This window comes from Ips typographus, linkage group LG5 (assembly GCF_016097725.1).
Source record: "Ips typographus isolate SLU linkage group LG5, UJ_Ityp_2.0, whole genome shotgun sequence".
Lineage (NCBI taxonomy): Eukaryota > Metazoa > Arthropoda > Insecta > Coleoptera > Curculionidae > Ips > Ips typographus.
In genome coordinates this window covers 8,693,270-8,710,435 of record NC_138426.1, presented here as the reverse complement: position 1 = coordinate 8,710,435, position 17,166 = coordinate 8,693,270, and the positions used below count along the sequence as shown (strand labels likewise).

Genomic DNA, 17,166 nt, shown 5'->3' with positions numbered 1-17,166 from the left:
TTTCCAGCGTCGCAACTGGCGGCACTCGAGCGATATTTTGCCGAATAACTTCAAAGCCGGTTACATCGTTGTTAAAACCAACATAAATTTTCCATTTTAAACTCTTGTATTAGGTGCTTGGAGGCTAAAAGCTCGTTTTTGGAGGTGGAGGCGTTTTGTTTGCCATTACGTTTATCAATATTAAATTTGAATTTGTTCAGTTTTGCACCATAATATAAATCAAAGGGGGATCTAAAAATCTCCATAACCCATAACATAAATTGGGGTCGTCCCTAGCAGATGGTTATTGTTATCGGGGTCTAATGAAATAGATCACAGATGTTTAGTGGTTCTCCGAAGCTCGGAAGTATTAAGAAAAATGGCAACTGAGGAGGGCCAGATTAGAGAAATATATGTGAAATAAGAGCGGCATAAATCGCGGTTAACCGGAAGTCGACCTCGGCCGAACGACACCAAAATGGAGAAAGTTTCACCGATGACAAATCTAAAACAATAAGCTTTGAATGGATATTTACGCGAAAACTGTTATTGCCTTTACTTCTTTTTCGCTCCGAAATTGTACTTTATTGACTCGGCGCTCCGAGGAGGAAGTGAAAAAGAAAATAATTGCCGTGTCCGAAAAGCTGGAACGGTCGAAAGAGTTATTGGTTATTGTAACAGCAACCGGAAGTTTTGTAAGTCATTAGTTAACTCCCGTTTCGGTTTTAGCGGTTCACTTTAGAATAAGGGAAAAAATTCTTTTTTTTTTAATGTAGCACAAACCCCCTCACTCCTCCATTTTGAAGGAAATTTGGGGGGGGTGTTGCTTTTTTTTAAATCCCAATATAAATACTTTAACAAACATGGAAGAACTCATGTATAGTCAGTCTCGACAAAACAGGAAAACTGGACTTCTTGCTCTCATTTCTAGAAAAAAGAGAAAAACTAAAATGACCTTTCTTTGCAAGACTAGATCACAGCTACAATTATACAATCTCAAATAGAAGCAGGAGAGAAAAAAAAACAGACTTTAAGAAAGTTCTAGAAATAACTGGGGAAAACATTTGAAACGTTGAATAAAAGAAATTTACATTCACTCATTTTAAATGGATATGACTGAGAAGGCAAAGATTTTGTGAAGATAACCAGGTAATTCCTCAACATATTGTGAATGTAAATACAGGGTGTCTAAAAAGTCTGGAATATTGCAAATATCTCGAAAACTGCTGATTTTATTTTTCTCAAAATTTGCGTCTTGTTATAGTAAATAACAGCGCATGACGTGAGGGTGAAATGAGGTTCGCAAGTATACAGGGTCAGTCACAAAGTATACCAACTTTCTTAATTCAAACCTAACACACTGTATATTACTTCAGATTTTAAGAGTACTCATAAAGGCCAATTCAACGATGTACAGTATAAAAAATAAAAAATAAAAAAAAAAATAAAAAATAAAAAATTTTAAAAAATTAAAAAAATAATAAAAATAATAATAATTATTAAATAAACAAATCACATACTTCCTGCTGCGTTCTCTTACGGTCGCCATATCCCACCATACTTAAGATGTCAGTCTTTTCCTTCTCACTTAAAAACACCATTTTAAGTAATAGGAAAATTTGCCAATTAATTTAACATTATATTGACGTTAGCTGTCATTGTTACACCTATCATTGTTATAGGTTGGCACAAAAAAAAAAAAAAAAAAAAAATCGTATATCGTTGAATTGGCCTTTATAAGTACTCCTAAAATCTGAAGTAATATACAGTGTGTTAGGTTTGAATTAAGAAAGTTGGTATACTTTGTGACTGACCCTGTATACTTGCGAACCTCATTTCACCCTCACGTCATGCGCTGTTATTTACTATAACAAGACGCAAATTTTGAGAAAAATAAAATCAGCAGTTTTCGAGATATTTGCAATATTCCAGACTTTTTAGACACCCTGTATATTTCTTTATGTAAGTTTGTTTTCTTTAAATTTCTGTTTTTGTTTTTATCAAATTACATAGTAGCCTATGATTTTTGAAGCAGGAGCAGTAGTAAGATGAACAGATTGTAAACCACGAATGACTCAAGCAAGTGACAAAGCTGAAATTTGTCACTGTAACCATTTAAATTTGCAGCTGGCAACACTGTAAAGTTAAATGAACACCTATCAATAACAGTCATGTAACCTGGAAAATGTCACCTTTAAACTTGAAAAGTTTGTAAATTACATTTATACAGTTGGAAAAGCTAAAATTCTAAAAGCATGTCTCCTGATAGTGACAATTTAAATTAGCAGCTGGCAACATTGTAAAGTTAAATTGACACCTGTCAATAACAGTTACGTGACACGGAAAAAGTCGTCTTTTACCTAGAAAAGTCTGTTAATTACATTTAATTACCACTAGCACGGTAATGATCCATTACATCCTTTGAGTTACGTAATGAGGGATTTTATAGTCACTAGTGCGATAATAATTGATTTTATCGCACTATTAAGGTAAAGAGTACAATAAAACAATCATTATCGCACTAGTGACTATAAAATTTCTCATTACGTAACTCAAAGTCAGAGTTAAAAATTGATTAAAAATTTAGCTTGCTGTAAAGTTGGCTATGACAAGCTGAATCAATTGACGTAATAATATACAGAATGTTCACTTGAAATAGTCCACTTTTAGGGCACTAACTGTATATCTCTGGTATTTGGCAGACGCAATAAACACTACGAGATGTAAATTGTAGGGTTTAGATCAATACCGATGCTAACATACGCATTACAACGACATTTATTGTAGTAGTAATGCAGTCTGTGATTTAATACCACTTTATACAATTTAATCGTATTGAGTGAGATGTAATCAAATTGTGCATAGCTTAATAGGATTATCTCTTACTAAACTGACATCGTGTGGGTATGACTACAATAGTAAATCCTTTAACACATGTGTGGTTAGCCAAACTTAATTTTTGCGTTTTAAAATATACACGGTTGCCAAAATTCATCCTATGACACAGTAACGAATGTTACTATCAAATCCACTGAGTAGAAATGTCACAAATTTACAGTGCATTTTTCCTTACCCTGTATATTCATCATATTATTTATTGAAAATCAATACGCGCTTGATTCTATAAGAGACGGCCCTTTAAACTCTTTTTCGGAGATACAGTGTATTAAAAATTGCTAAAAATATTTTGATTATTGCCTTTTTATTATTTAAAAGTACCTTACTTAGCCGGAACCAATTTCGGCTTTGGCAATATAACAGCTAGAACAAAAAAACATTTTGGTAATAAAACAACTTTTTCCACTATTACTATCCAGCAAGAATTAACGTTTTTCTAAAAACCTTTCAGTCTCATAAAATATTGTTTTCGCCTGAAAATTTCATAAAAACTTTACAAACGAAGTAGAAACTTAGCTTTAACACTCTCAGATGACTAAGAGGTGTTGAAAGTTCAGTTGACTAATGAATGAAAACTTTAACGCCCTCGGCCAAACTTCCTGGCCCCCTTGAAAGTTTTATTTCAATCGGGGAATCCTGAAGAGTCCGCGCTTCCGTCAAAGTGAAACTTTGACTCTCTATTGTCGGTGAAACTACGTGTGAACTCGGCTATTCAGACAGGTTAAATTTTGTAACTAGTTTCACACATTAATTATGTATGATCATCCACGTGCAGCAGCAGTATTTGAGTCAATCACAGCACTGTTCCTAGTTTGTGCCAACCACACAAAAATGACTTCCTAAAACATATTGTAATGTGACACTACAAAATCATCTCATGCTCATCATCATCAGAGTTTGTGACTTGAGATGATAGATAACGTCATAACTTGGTAAGTTTGTCATCCACCCTAACCTAGCTTTGCAAGTAGTAATCAAAGTGTATTATCTCACAGATGGAGTTTTTTTTTTAATTGATGGATATTTCACGATAAACGGAACTGAAAATTGTAGCAATCTGCGTCACAGGGTGAACTCGAGCTCTGCATCAACGGGTCGTGAATCCAATTTAGCCGCGAGATTGTTATTTTTAGATGGCGGCAAAGCTTCCGCCTTTAATCTTAATAAATTGGATGCGACACGATAGGCGCTAGGAAATTCTAGTTTTATAGCTTAATTAATATGAGTTTGATCATTGCATTTCGATATTAATTTCCAATAACTAGAATAACGACCTTATACTGAGGTTTTGTTACTTTTGCAATACCCTGTATAATTCTATAAAATTTACAACATTTTGCTGAACAGTGAAAAAACAATCAACTGCTGCCCAGTCAATTTGAAGTACCCTGTATACTTTTTACTTTTACTAACCTAAAATTTAGGTGTTTAAACCACTTATTATGTATAGTTTCCCAGACGTAATGTCCTCACTGTATGTGCCTGTATTTAGAGACAATTTTCACGTACATGGTTAGGTTTAGTTCCCAGAAATTTAAAACAAATTTAGAATAATACAACCTTAAGCAAAATAGTGAGTATCTTCAAACAAGCGTATTTTCCTTGATAGGACCGCCGCCGCTAAACGTCGTTCAAAGATATTTGCTTTTATTATCTTAATTACTTTCCTGCCGAGTGTATTATGCCGTAATGGAAATCTTGGAGGCGAGCAAATTGTTAGGCTGCCATTTCTTGCACCACTCGTTTTAATAAACAACCGAATTAATCAGTCTGTTGAGGCCGTTTGTCAGGATTCGCGCCCTGGAATTACCCCCCGGTGATCTCGTTTCGCCGAGACCTACCCCAACCGCTAATCTCCATCTTGCAAATTAGATATTCCCCTAGTGAGCAAGCGATTATCACTATTCTGATAAAATAGTGATAAAATCTTTCCTCTAATAAATCATCCTGTTTGCAAATGTAGAAAATATCAAATATAGGAGGATATAGCAGTAGATGGGATATTTCAAAGTCCTTCGATCATTTCGGCAGCCATTTTCAAACTTAATTAATATAATGGCTCCTCCAATCTAGTAGGTACACAATGGCTCTTGGCATAAGTGTTTCAGTGTCCAACCAATACGTTCTAATTTGAAGTACCTTTAATTACTGGATGCTTTATAATGGACAAACTTCAATCACCTCCAGTTAGTCTCCAAACAACTTTAACACACTCTCAATAATAAAATTACACTGAAATTTAAAGCTCTGGTACCAGCATTTCATTCAATTCAATTATGATTATTGTTAGTTACTTACAAAAGTGATTTGAGTACTTTTGCAGTAAAAAGTTTGGTTTAAACATATTGTAGACAGTGTTCATAGAAACTGTTGAAATTTACCACAGAATTAAAGTTTATTGTTACTTACTAAGAGAGTTTTTTCACATAAAACTTAACCTTTTCAAAACTGATTACAGTGTTATGAAAACGTTCTGCTATACGTAACCAGTGTAAAGTAAAATTTTATGTAACTGGGATGATGCGTTTGTTTTGTTATGTGAACTTACAGGAAAATATTCACTAAACAATTATAATTTTACATTATTATTTTTTATAACAACTTTAAAGCAATTTCAGAGCGATTACGAAAGTGAGTTTTGCAACAAATTATATGTAGCTGTATAATTTCGTGAATTGTTGATTACTTATGTCCACTGTAACTTCCAGTAAGAGATAATATTAATAAACTGATGCATAAAAATACATTTTTCAGTACTGATACTCTTCTAGGTAATTGTAACTTCACGTCCAAACATTTAGGAGGAATTTCAGTATTTTTGAAATTTTGACAGACACGTAAACGACACGACTACGTGGCCCGACAACGATATTTTCCGGGACACGAAATAATGTCGTTGTTTTGAAACACAAGAAAATTACCCGGTCTCACACAGAGGAATCTTTTTATGCGAGACGACGTATCTCGAGAGAATCCGGATGACACTTTTTTATTTTCGCATACCGCGCTCTATCATGTAATAAAATATCGTAGGTGTCTTGTTATCGTGCTTTTTACGTTCAAGGAATGAGGTCCTACTGCTTCTAATACCGTTGTGATGTAATAAGGAAGCAATAAAATTGTTTTTTTCTTTTGTTCAACGGTCCTGGATTCGCCTTGGGGGAATTAATTCTGATATTGGACGTTAAGTGGAAAATATGTTTTCCGGATAAAAGACGCTTAACGAAACACCTTTTAAATGATGAGGAGGCCCGAAAGGATATTTCCTTGTATCTTATCTGAATCAAAACGATGTCGTCACGTAGAAACGCTAACGGTTTTTCTTAGCAAAAACACTTGACCCTTCTTTTATGCGCCCTTGAGCTTCGAGAAGAAAAGAAGAAGAAGAAATAAAAGGTAATTTTGCCCGTAGGAAGCGATGATGATGATAATATTAAGTGCCTAGGGGAATTTAATTATCGTTCTTAAGTATTTATTCATTTTCCTTGTATCTTAATTTGGCCGTTTCTTGTCAGATTTTGCTGTTAAAAATTGGAAAATTATTTTTAAGGGTAACGCTGACGGAAAGATAAAAAGGACAAAACCGTCTAAATTTGTGGCGATAAAACCTTTGTCAACTGTTTTTTTCCCACCTCTGAAAAGTACGTTTTACTTTCAGGCAAATGGTGGTTTGTTGTTGTTTAATCTGATATTCCTGTTTTCGTTCACATGTTTCAGAAGTTTAATAGCTTTGTTTCACTTAATAATAGTTAGAATCTGATATTAAAAAATAAGGACCGAATTTATAAAAATTAAATTGATGATGGTTCTGCAAAGACGACAACTCTAAAAGAGCATTAACAAACATTTTAAATGTGCCAGAGGCCTCTGAAACATTTAAAGAGTCTTCTAAAGTTGCCAAAAGCCTCTAGCAGACATTTTAAACGGGCCAGAGTCCTCTGAAACATTCTAATAGACATCTCAAAGTGCCCAGAAGCTTCTAATAGTGATTAGAATGTGCCAGAAGACTCTGAAACTTTTAAGAGTCTTGTAATGTTGCCAGAAACCTCTAGCAGATATTTTAAACGAGCCAGAGTCGCCTGAAACCTTCTAATGGACATCTCAAAGTGCCAGAAGCTTCTAATAGTAATTAGAATATGCCAGAAGCCTCTGAAACCTTAAAGAGTCTTCTAAAATTGCCAGAAGCCTTTAGCAGATATTTTAAATGAGCCTTTGTTGACTTTAAACGTGCCAGAGAGATTTTCATAATATTTGCCTGTTTTTCATCGTTTTGACCTTAAAAATTTTCTGAAAATAGTCCATTAAATCAATTTCCATAAAATGTTTCTCAACAAATTTTCGAAAAAAAAAAATTTTAAATCAACTTTGACCAGGCAAATACCTTTGGGTTGATGATCAAAAAGTGACGTAAGGTGCCAAAGAGCAATTTCGGCCTTTATAAAGGAGACACGCACTGAAAAGTTTCAAAAAATGACAATACTCAAGATCATCTCAAAAATGGCACCAGTTGGCGTCATTTTGACACCGGATTTAAGTTTCTGAGGCCCAAATTAGTCTATAACAGGAATTTCATTGAGATGCGTTTACGCCCTTAAAGTTTCAAACAACAGTAAATTTGACACAATTTTAGTTCACTTTACCATAAAAGTGCTAATAACTCGTTTATTTGAAACATTTACTATAGACACATCAGAAGACCATAGATGACTAATGAATGGGGCTATCACGTGACGTTGAACGGGTGTAAATATCTTAAAAACTGCTTCAGTTCAAACATGTTCTCTTTAAATTTAATCGAAATTGACTAAACATTAAACGATAAATTCACCTTTTTGAAAAGTTAATAAACTCAAAAACAACGACACTACAAATTCCCATTTATAATAAATATAGCATTCCCCAACTCTTTTCTACCCCAAAAACTGGGGGAAAATTTAATTAAAACAAAAACGGACTCATTATTTACGGTTTCCCGACAAAAATCGTCGAATATTTGCCTGAATCTTTTGCGCAGACTGTGCCATGTTTTATTGCGATTTAATTTTAATGTTGTTTGTTATTTGCTAAACTCGCAGGCAAGCCCATTGAGTAGAGTGCTCCTAAATAATTTAACTGCAATTTCTAAGGTTTTTCGAAAAACATATGTTTACTAAAATATAATCTCTCTTTAAAATCCTAGGTTTACTTAAGAATGTACGTCCCATTTTTTGGGAGTAAACTCCCTAGAGAGATTATCGAACAATGGTCGATGTTTTTCATAAATTTGAAACTCAGCCATCCCTTGCAGGATGTTTGTTAAATTTTTATTGGCCAGTTTTTGATAAAATAGTCCTCGGGGAGAACAATCAAACGTTTCATCAAAAAAAAAATTTGATTTTCAACGTTATTGTTCAATTTAACGGTCATAATGATCAGAATTAAAAATTGGAAATACAATATGAACAAACGAAAATTTCAATCTATCCCGGCAAAAAAAACCTGATTTATTCAAACAAAAGTTAATGCGAACGAAACGAAGAAGAGAGCTCCGTTATTTTTCCTACTTAAATTCGTTATTTACTTTAAAAAAATCCCTTATTAGCCTTTAAATTTGTTCTGAGACCGGAGACTAAGGAATTTTTCTACGGCTTAAGCGCTTAAATTCGTAATAGGATCGCTGACAATATAAAAGACGGTTTTCTGGGAAAAAGCGAGACAAACCACGCAAGTTCCCTTTATAAAGGCGCTTTTGTGTTGAAATTCTGTTTTTGCGTTTTATATTAAATCCTATAGGATTCTGTCAGCTACTTTGTACGGCCTGTCCAATCGGAAGGGAGCTTAAATGGCATTCCTACGCTGTTTTAACCTCGAAAATCAGATATGAAATACAAAATTTGCCGTAAACACACTTTTGATTGAATTTTATCATGTATATTTTGAATAAATAAAGATTTGAAAGTGGCTTTACAAGACAGGAAGGCAAATCAAACATTATGATTGTGTTTTGACATTGACACACATTGTGTTTGAGTAACAAAACACTAGAATAGCCAATTTTGTATTCAAAATTTATGTCACATGTTTTGCATTTGCATTAGCATTTTTTAGTTTTTTTTTTTGTTTTTATAAACTGTAATTTGTAGTTTTTAATTTTTTTGTGTTTGGATATAGCTTTCGTAGCTACTACACTCACAAAGTATTCAATTCCTTTTTAGGTTACAGAAATAAGATTAGAAGATAAAAACAATTGAATTACATACACAAAACAAACAGTTAAAAAAGTTGGATATGAAAGTTTGAATATTGCTCATTTTAATGATAAAAGCAAGTAACATTTTTCGAGATCGTAATAAAGGAAAGCAATTGAAAGTTCTGTCGCTTATCGGCGGTAGTTTTCAGAAAACGTAAAAGTACAGAGCAATAAATTTATAGCGCACTTCACCATCCACGTACCAAATTAAAGTGGGCCTTCAAGAATTCCTAGCAGAATCCGAATTTCATCCACGACCGATTTCGAACCGTGCAAAATCGTCTCATAATTCGCTCCGGAGCAGTTTCGTGTACCTGCTAAGGAAACTTTTATCGAAGGAGCTATCGCTCGCCACACTATTCGACTTTATTTAGATTAACATCTGGGAAATTCGCCCTGCGCCCCTCAAACTGTCCCATTTAAATTTTTCATCGAGAAAAGTGGCAACGGATTAGGCGATGTTCTGGCAATCTGGATACCGTTCAGCCGTAAAGTAAGATCAATGGCATGCATATGAGAGTACGTCGATCCAATTTGAATAAAGGCCGCCCAGATGGGAGGCAGATTAAAAGTATTAGAAGTTTAATTGCCAAAGTTCCAAGTGCCATTAAACTCATAATCTCTTTTTTATCTGGTCGCTTAACGAGTGTATCCGCTTAAGCAGTAAAAGCGCTCGTATTTATGGTCTCCTCAGCGTTAAGGGAGCGACTTTCTTAAAAAAGTGTCTTTTATTCAGAAAGTTTTACGCATAAAATTTCGGTGCTTTTACTGGCCGACACGTAAAAATGCCGTTCACATTTCATTAAGTAGTTTTTACCCCCGGGGGGAAGCTTAATAAACAGGCGGTGAAGCTTCCGCACTGACGCTCTCCAGGACTTTTAATATCCAGCTTTTTGTTAAGTTTGATTTACATGGCGGTTCGTTTTTGTCTATATTACCCCACTTAATTAAAAATTCTGCACGGAAACTTGTTTTTGTTGCTGTTTTAAACCGCATAGCTGCCGGTTTATACTTCCTTGCAAAATGTACACACTTTTTACTGTTGCCACCTAAAAACTTATTAATATTGCGGTAAGCAACATACCCTTTTTATATGTTGATGAATGATCACGTTTTGGACCGTAAGTAGATTTAAGGTCTGTTCGCAGAGAGAATCTCCAACTAGTAATCAGAGAAATAAATACATCCATTGGCCACAAGTCAGAAAACGTCAACAGTCACGTGAGCATTCAACCAATGAAACTTGACATTTACTGTTTCTGAGTTGGAAACCAGTCAGGGATTGCTTCTGCGAACAGACCATTAAATTGAGTAAATTGACCACACTGTCCCAGTTTATGAGCAATACAGAATATTATTATTATTTTATACTATACACTATATTATACAATAAGCAGCAAAGTTTGAAAATCAAGGAATATTTGTTTAATAATCTTCTGGAACACGTCATTTATTATTTTTCGTTCGGTATTTCTTGACGTAGAATCGGCATATACAGGGTGATAAAGGTAATGAGTTTTTATCTGTTTTTTCGTTTTCAAAAAGTGAGTTTTTATTGGAAATCGATTTTCTACAATTTTTTGAGTCATCTGAGATTCGTTTACAATTTTTAATTTAACATTTTAGCTTGGACAAAAGGAAGGGAATGACACGCAGTCGTCTCCACAATACTCAGTATTCACTTGTACAACTCCACTGAAAGAAAATGGACTACTACTTCATTTTAGCTTGGTTTTTCCATATAAAAATTTTTTAAAAATTAAAAAAGTGATTTTTTTTGGAAATCAATTTTCTGAAATTCGATTTTACTGAAATCGATCGGTTATCGGTTTTCTAGAATTTTTTTTTGCAAATTTTTAATTGGTTTTTCCATTTTCAAAGTTAATAAACATTATTAAAAAGTGTGTTTTTTTCATGGAAATTTACTTTCTACAATTTTTAGACTCATCTGAGAATGATTTGCAATTTTTAATTTGTCATTTAAGCCTTGTTTTTCCATTTTCAAAAATTTTCCAAAAATCCAAAAATTGTGTTTTTTTTTGTAGAAATCGATTTTACTGGGATTGAATGGTAATGGTATTTTAATTTGTCATTTTATCCCAATTTTATATTTTCAAAAATAAAAAAAAAATTGTCACCTACCTTTTTGCAAATTTTTAATTTTAAGTAATCAAAAGTGATTTTTTTTGCGCCCATTTTTTAGTGGCGTAAAAGCAAAAAAAATCATTGTCAACCCAAAATCTTCACCAGTGGTTTCGAAGATACATATTTACAAAAAAAAAAGATATTAATCTTGACACCCTTTATCACCAAGAAGGGTCATTTAATAGGGTAAGTTTATAGAAACTTATTGTCATATTTTTAAAAAAGTACTATCCTACTGTTTAGTACACCAATTGAGGGACACCCTATAGATACAAAAATAACAAGGTTCTGCCTGTTGATGTATACAAAATGTCAGTTCAAAAGTAAAGCCATAACAGCTTCCACGTTTTTCCCAAACATCAAACGCAGAATAACACAAGATAATCGGTTTTCACGGTATTCGGTTAAACCTGATTAAATAACCGAACTGACAACTATGAACAAAACTCCCCGGGGCCACACAACGGCTTTGTAAACGAAATTGCATTAGACAGACTTTTAAGTTAATTCGGGCAAACGTTTTTCGACCGAATTTAATTTCAAAAGACTCTGGCGCATTATTTATTCAAAACTTTTCGTGAAGCGTCGAAATTTCCGCTCGGGGACCGCTCACCCTCGTTAAACAACCAATTGATCGAGTTTTCGCTAACAAAACCCCAATCAATCGCCGTGCTTTTCCCGAAACACGACGTTTCCCTCCTGTTTCGTCAAAAAAAAATCACTTAATACATCCAGAGAGATGTTTATTTAGCATGGAGAGGTTAGTAATTAATTTTCAATATACATGCTGGCAAAAAATTTCCGGAATTTCATTTAACTTAAACAGGAAGGATTAAATGGTAATGTGCTAAAAAAAGATACAAATTACGTAGCGTTTGGAGTAACCTAAATAACTGGCTAACATTCACGAAAATCTGCTACAGCAAACCGAAAGTGGGTAATTTTAGGTAATAAATAATATTTACCCACGCAAGGCTGTAATAACACTGCTACCTATAGAATTAAGGATTTTCGAGTTTATTTCACGTGAAAGAAGATCTGCACTTCAAAATTTCTTGCGAGGTTCACGACCTGGTGACCGTATTGCAAAACGGGCACGCAGACACCGCTACCCCATAAAAACGTCTCGAAAAGGAAATTATGATTAAGGCTCCCCACTTTGTGCCGATTTATTACTTTAGAATTAAGACAGTTTTCTTCGGGGAGGGCGAGATTATTGTGATCATTACGCGTTAAATCGATCTTGGAAAATTCCCTTCCTAAATCAGTCGAAGAGGACATTATTTCCCGCTTAGTAAGTATTGGGTGAAATGCATTCGTCGAAGAGGCAAATAACTAGGAAAGTCACGATTTATGTCCCTTATCGATATTTCCTATTATAATATCAGCCTGATTTATGACTTAATGCATTCGCCTGCAAATAGGAATGTAAAGAAGCTTAAATTTTGTCAAAATAATTATTTAGTTGAGTCAAAACGAATGTGACTTCATGCGGTAGTTGGTCACGTGACTACCAGAAGTTTTAGACTATGTGAGTAAAGCTTTATACTGCAAAAATAAATACAAAATGTTATAACATTTATGATGGAATTAGCATTATTCAACAACAAATAAATGATTTTCCAAAACAGTTTTGTCAGTATGTAATTAGAGTCAAAAATTATCCCAATACTCTTTTCATTACTGAATTTCTATTGAATTTTGAAGAGTTAATTTGATTGTAAAATCACACAACTAATTTTCATAATCTTTCAATGTATGACACACCGTTTCTAATTTAAAGTAGAATTTTTCAGTTTAAAACAATTTTGTTTTATTTTCTGTCAGCTGGTTGACGAATCTAATAGTAAATGGCTACAATATCTACTTAATTTGTTTTCGGTTCCACCTTAGGATTCTATTGGCTGATTTCATTAATACACAAATCCTTATTATTTGTATTTACAATGTTTGATGTATTACGAAATTTGTTAGACGTAAAACAGTTAAATTAGTATAAAATTCTCTTCGTTAATTACTGAATTTTTATTGAATTTCGAAACGATGAGTTTATATGTGAAACTCAACAAGGTATAATTCATAATATTTAAAGATATGATACACATTTTTTCAGCCTAAAACTACAAATTTTTAGTTTTGACTGCTACCTACCACTGTTGTCAAATTTTATATTTTATTCAAAATAACAATCTCAGTTTTTTAATTTTTTTTAATTAATATCTAGTTTGTTTTTCGGTCCTTTGTGGATTTTTTGACCGATTTAGTTAATACACAAAATTATATTATGGTTTGTATTTTAAAAATTGTATGCATCATATAATTTGTTGGAATTGTAAAACCGTAGACCACCGCTCGAATAAACCGAGTGTATAATATAAAAAGATGCACATAGTGAAACCGCAAATTTACAACGAGAGCGGGCGATTTCTCACCAAAGGGGCCGTATTTATCAAAACAGTTTTATTGGGCAACGCGGTGTCGTTCGAAATATTCCAAAAGGCATATAAATCAGACGTTTGCGTTCGAGTTTTTCCGTTCCGGTGAAAAATGTATAAATGTAAATGTCTGCCCGATATCGAACGGGCCAGGCCAGGTTGAAGTGCGGAAATTGAATTAATTGGTAATGTGTTTCCATAAATTGGAACGTTCCCGGCGAATGGAAATGGATCGAAAAATGGCAAAGGAGATTCATGGGTGGGGGATGATTTATCGTCACAGCTTCAAGACAAATAGTTATAAGCGTTTTCCTTTTCAGAACTGGTTAATATGTAACCGGTTTTTAAACCGCTCTCTACCACCACCTGGGCCTTACTAATTTATGTTTTGAGTTGCCTCTTTGTCGCGGCGTAATTATCGTGTTGTCTAAAGTTCCAAAGTTTTATAATTACATGACGGAACCCTGTTCCTTACAAATAATGAACGTCTTGTTGCTTTTAATAAGGGCAGGGCGGTTAGTTTTCGGTGACGACGTTTACAAAGAGGTTACGCTATACCGCAACATACCAACGGCTTTAGCATAATGGTTTCTGGCAAAAACCTAAGACCAGTGGCGGCTACTGTTATTAAACTACAATTGGAAGTATACATCAAGTGGTAGAACCCCAAGAAACAATGCCAAATCGTCATGTAACAGTATATTACTCAACGAGATGTAGTCATATTCAAAACGAAAGAAAATAACACATCATTAGGGTACGTATTCTTGAAAACAGCGAAGAGAGCTGTCGAGAGAAAGGTCTCTAGAATGTGACAGGAACCGTCCTTGTCAGCTTTTTCTGTCACATTCTATCAACACTTCTCTTCCTAAATCTGTTTTAGTAAAACGAGGGATTTTATCAACACTTCTGTTTGAAATTATGTTCCCTGCTTTCAAGAATTAGAGCCCATAGCCCGTATCATTACTCACGGGTAGATAACGGAAAGTAGAAAACATGTTTATATTAATACAAACATTCATTAAATTAAAGCAGGTATATGAGGATGGCAAAGTGAAAAATATTATATTATTATTATCAATCAATATAAATTAAGAAACTCTAAATTACAAAAACTATGAAATTACATCTTTTTCTGACTGTCACTGCTTTAAACTGGAAACTCGTTCCTCATTTTGAGACTTGACTAATTATAAATTTGTCGATCGATTTGCTAAGTGACCCGCACATTATCCCCTTCAAAGAACTTCCGGTTTCCTAGAGAAGCAATTTGAATAATAAACACCGTTGCGGAAATTAGCGGACGGTCTATTTCAAGGGTTTGCGAAACACTAACCTGCCATTTCCTTCTTTCTAACAGCTCTCTTATTGCCAACGATAAACTTTTGAATCCGTCTTGAGCGCAATTTCCCGGATTAAGAGCCTAATCACAGTGTTTATCCGAGGATTACACTAATTATTATTTAATTACAGAGCCAGAGGGCCGGTAAACAGTTACGTCTCTCTTCCCGACGTAATTTCTTCCTTTTAACGGCGCTCAATTTCCAGAAACAGCGGTCGTAAAAATGTTTAAAAAGGCGCCCGGTTTTTCCTACCGTACGGGAATAATTTATCAGGAAAAGCGGCAATTATCCCGCATCCAAGTTCGGACAAAAGATCGATTACAAGGAGGCGCATCGATCAGTCGGTGATTAGACAAAGTCAGGAGGGAGCTTTAGCGGCTGTCAAATTGTTAATCACTAGCTAAATACTGACCGCTGTCTGCAGGACGATCATTTATATTATTCACGTCACTAGGGAGGAAATTTACGAAACTCCGGCTTTTAGTATAGTAGATGTAAACTGAACTTGATGTTTTACTAGATTTGGCCTGGTAATCAAATATTTGTTGTGTGTTGGGAACCGATATGATTAATAATAATTTGTGACAATATCTATCAAAACCGTTCACTGATAAGTCAGTAGAAACTTAAATTTCAATTTACTAGAATAATTATTGCTGTTTTGTATGGTTGACAATAATTGAAATTTTTTTGCAGGTAATGATTAACGTCGTCATGGGACACTCTGAACAACGATTTTGAAGGTAAAATGATAAATTAATAATTTCAAAAACACAGTAGAAGAAATAGTAATATAGAGCACTAATCAACTCTATCTTCACAATGCAATTTGTACGCTTTTTAAGTTCAGTCACGGGACTGCTTTATTCATTCTTGAAATTTGACTTGTAGATTATACAATCAGATTTTAAGTCACGTGACTTAAAAATTTTAACTACAAATAGGAGTCAAAACAGTTTTTGGTTTCATTACTTATTATTTCTCAATAAATGCATTTTTTACGTCACGATTTTTTTTTTGAAAAATGATCTAAAAATCTGATTTTTGACTGTTTAAAGAGACAAGGCCACGTGTTTCGACCTTTCTGCATAACTTCTGTTTAAGTGTCACCTGACTCAATTTTCAACCTAATATCATTTGCAAAACTAAACTCTATTTATTTTGAATTTTAAATGTTGAAGTCAGTGATTGTTTCAAGTTTATCTAAATTCACTGAATAAATACTATAAAAAGGCTATAAAAGTAAGTAGTTATACTAAACAAAAATATTTTTGATTGAAAAAAGAAAAGGTATTAGCTGCGGATTAGCTACTTTAATAGTATTTAGGGTCGCAGCGTTGCCACAATTTTTTTTTTTTTTGATACAGTAAAATTTTAAATCGTCATGCAAACGTTAATATGGAGTAGAAAATTGAGTATTTTATTGAAGAAAAATGTGTATTTTCACTTCAATTTTTCCGAATAACAAAATATAGGTAGCAAAAGTGCATATTTAATTTTTTGGATTCTTTTTAAAGTTAACAAAATATTGTCAACGTTATCGATTGAATGTCATATTGATTAGCAAGATGATAATTGTAGGTTGCAGCTTAAGGCAGGGGTTACGATGTAGTCTTTAAATTTGTAGTTTTAATTGGTGTAAAAAGTATAAAATTATACAAAATGTCCACTGTTTCATGAGGAGTTCGCAGCACAATAAGCCAAAATTTTCAATTAATAGTTTGAATCAGACTTTTTTTCAGAAAAAATAATATTTTATAATTTAATTTCTACTTAATTATGCTACCAAAATTTAACCTCAAAGACGCTACTAAACAAAGATGGAGCCAAAAAAGCTATGACAGGTTGTTTACTGCTCTTATTGAGGTTATAGGCATCAGGGTAATCGGTAACAAAAACGGAATGTCAACAGGCAAAGGCAAAAAGGCAAAGGCCAGCAAACAAAATGACATTATAAAATGATGTTGCAAGAACATAATATATTGATATGGACATACTTAACCATGAAACTTAGTTTCAAGAAATAACTTTGATTACGTTTTTTCCGACTCACCTTAAATTTAAAGGTTAAGTTACATAAATCAAGAATCTTTTCTATACAGAAATAATACGATTAATAAAACCTAACTGTTTACTA

The 17,166-nt window shown here is 33.6% G+C and overlaps 1 protein-coding gene across 2 annotated transcripts in view; it reads left to right on the top strand.

Annotated features, from left to right (window-relative positions):
- LOC145729096 (protein turtle homolog A-like) overlaps positions 1-17,166 on the top strand; it is a 132,664-nt gene that overhangs the window by 12,670 nt on the left and 102,828 nt on the right. The window contains exon 1 of one of the 2 annotated variants that reach the window (XM_081979714.1): positions 15,719-15,772. The exons of the other annotated variant lie outside the window; for it this stretch is intronic. The gene's annotated coding sequence lies outside the window, so the exon portion shown is untranslated. Of the gene's footprint in view, positions 1-15,718; positions 15,773-17,166 lie in introns of those variants that run through there. 2 annotated transcript variants of the gene reach the window in all.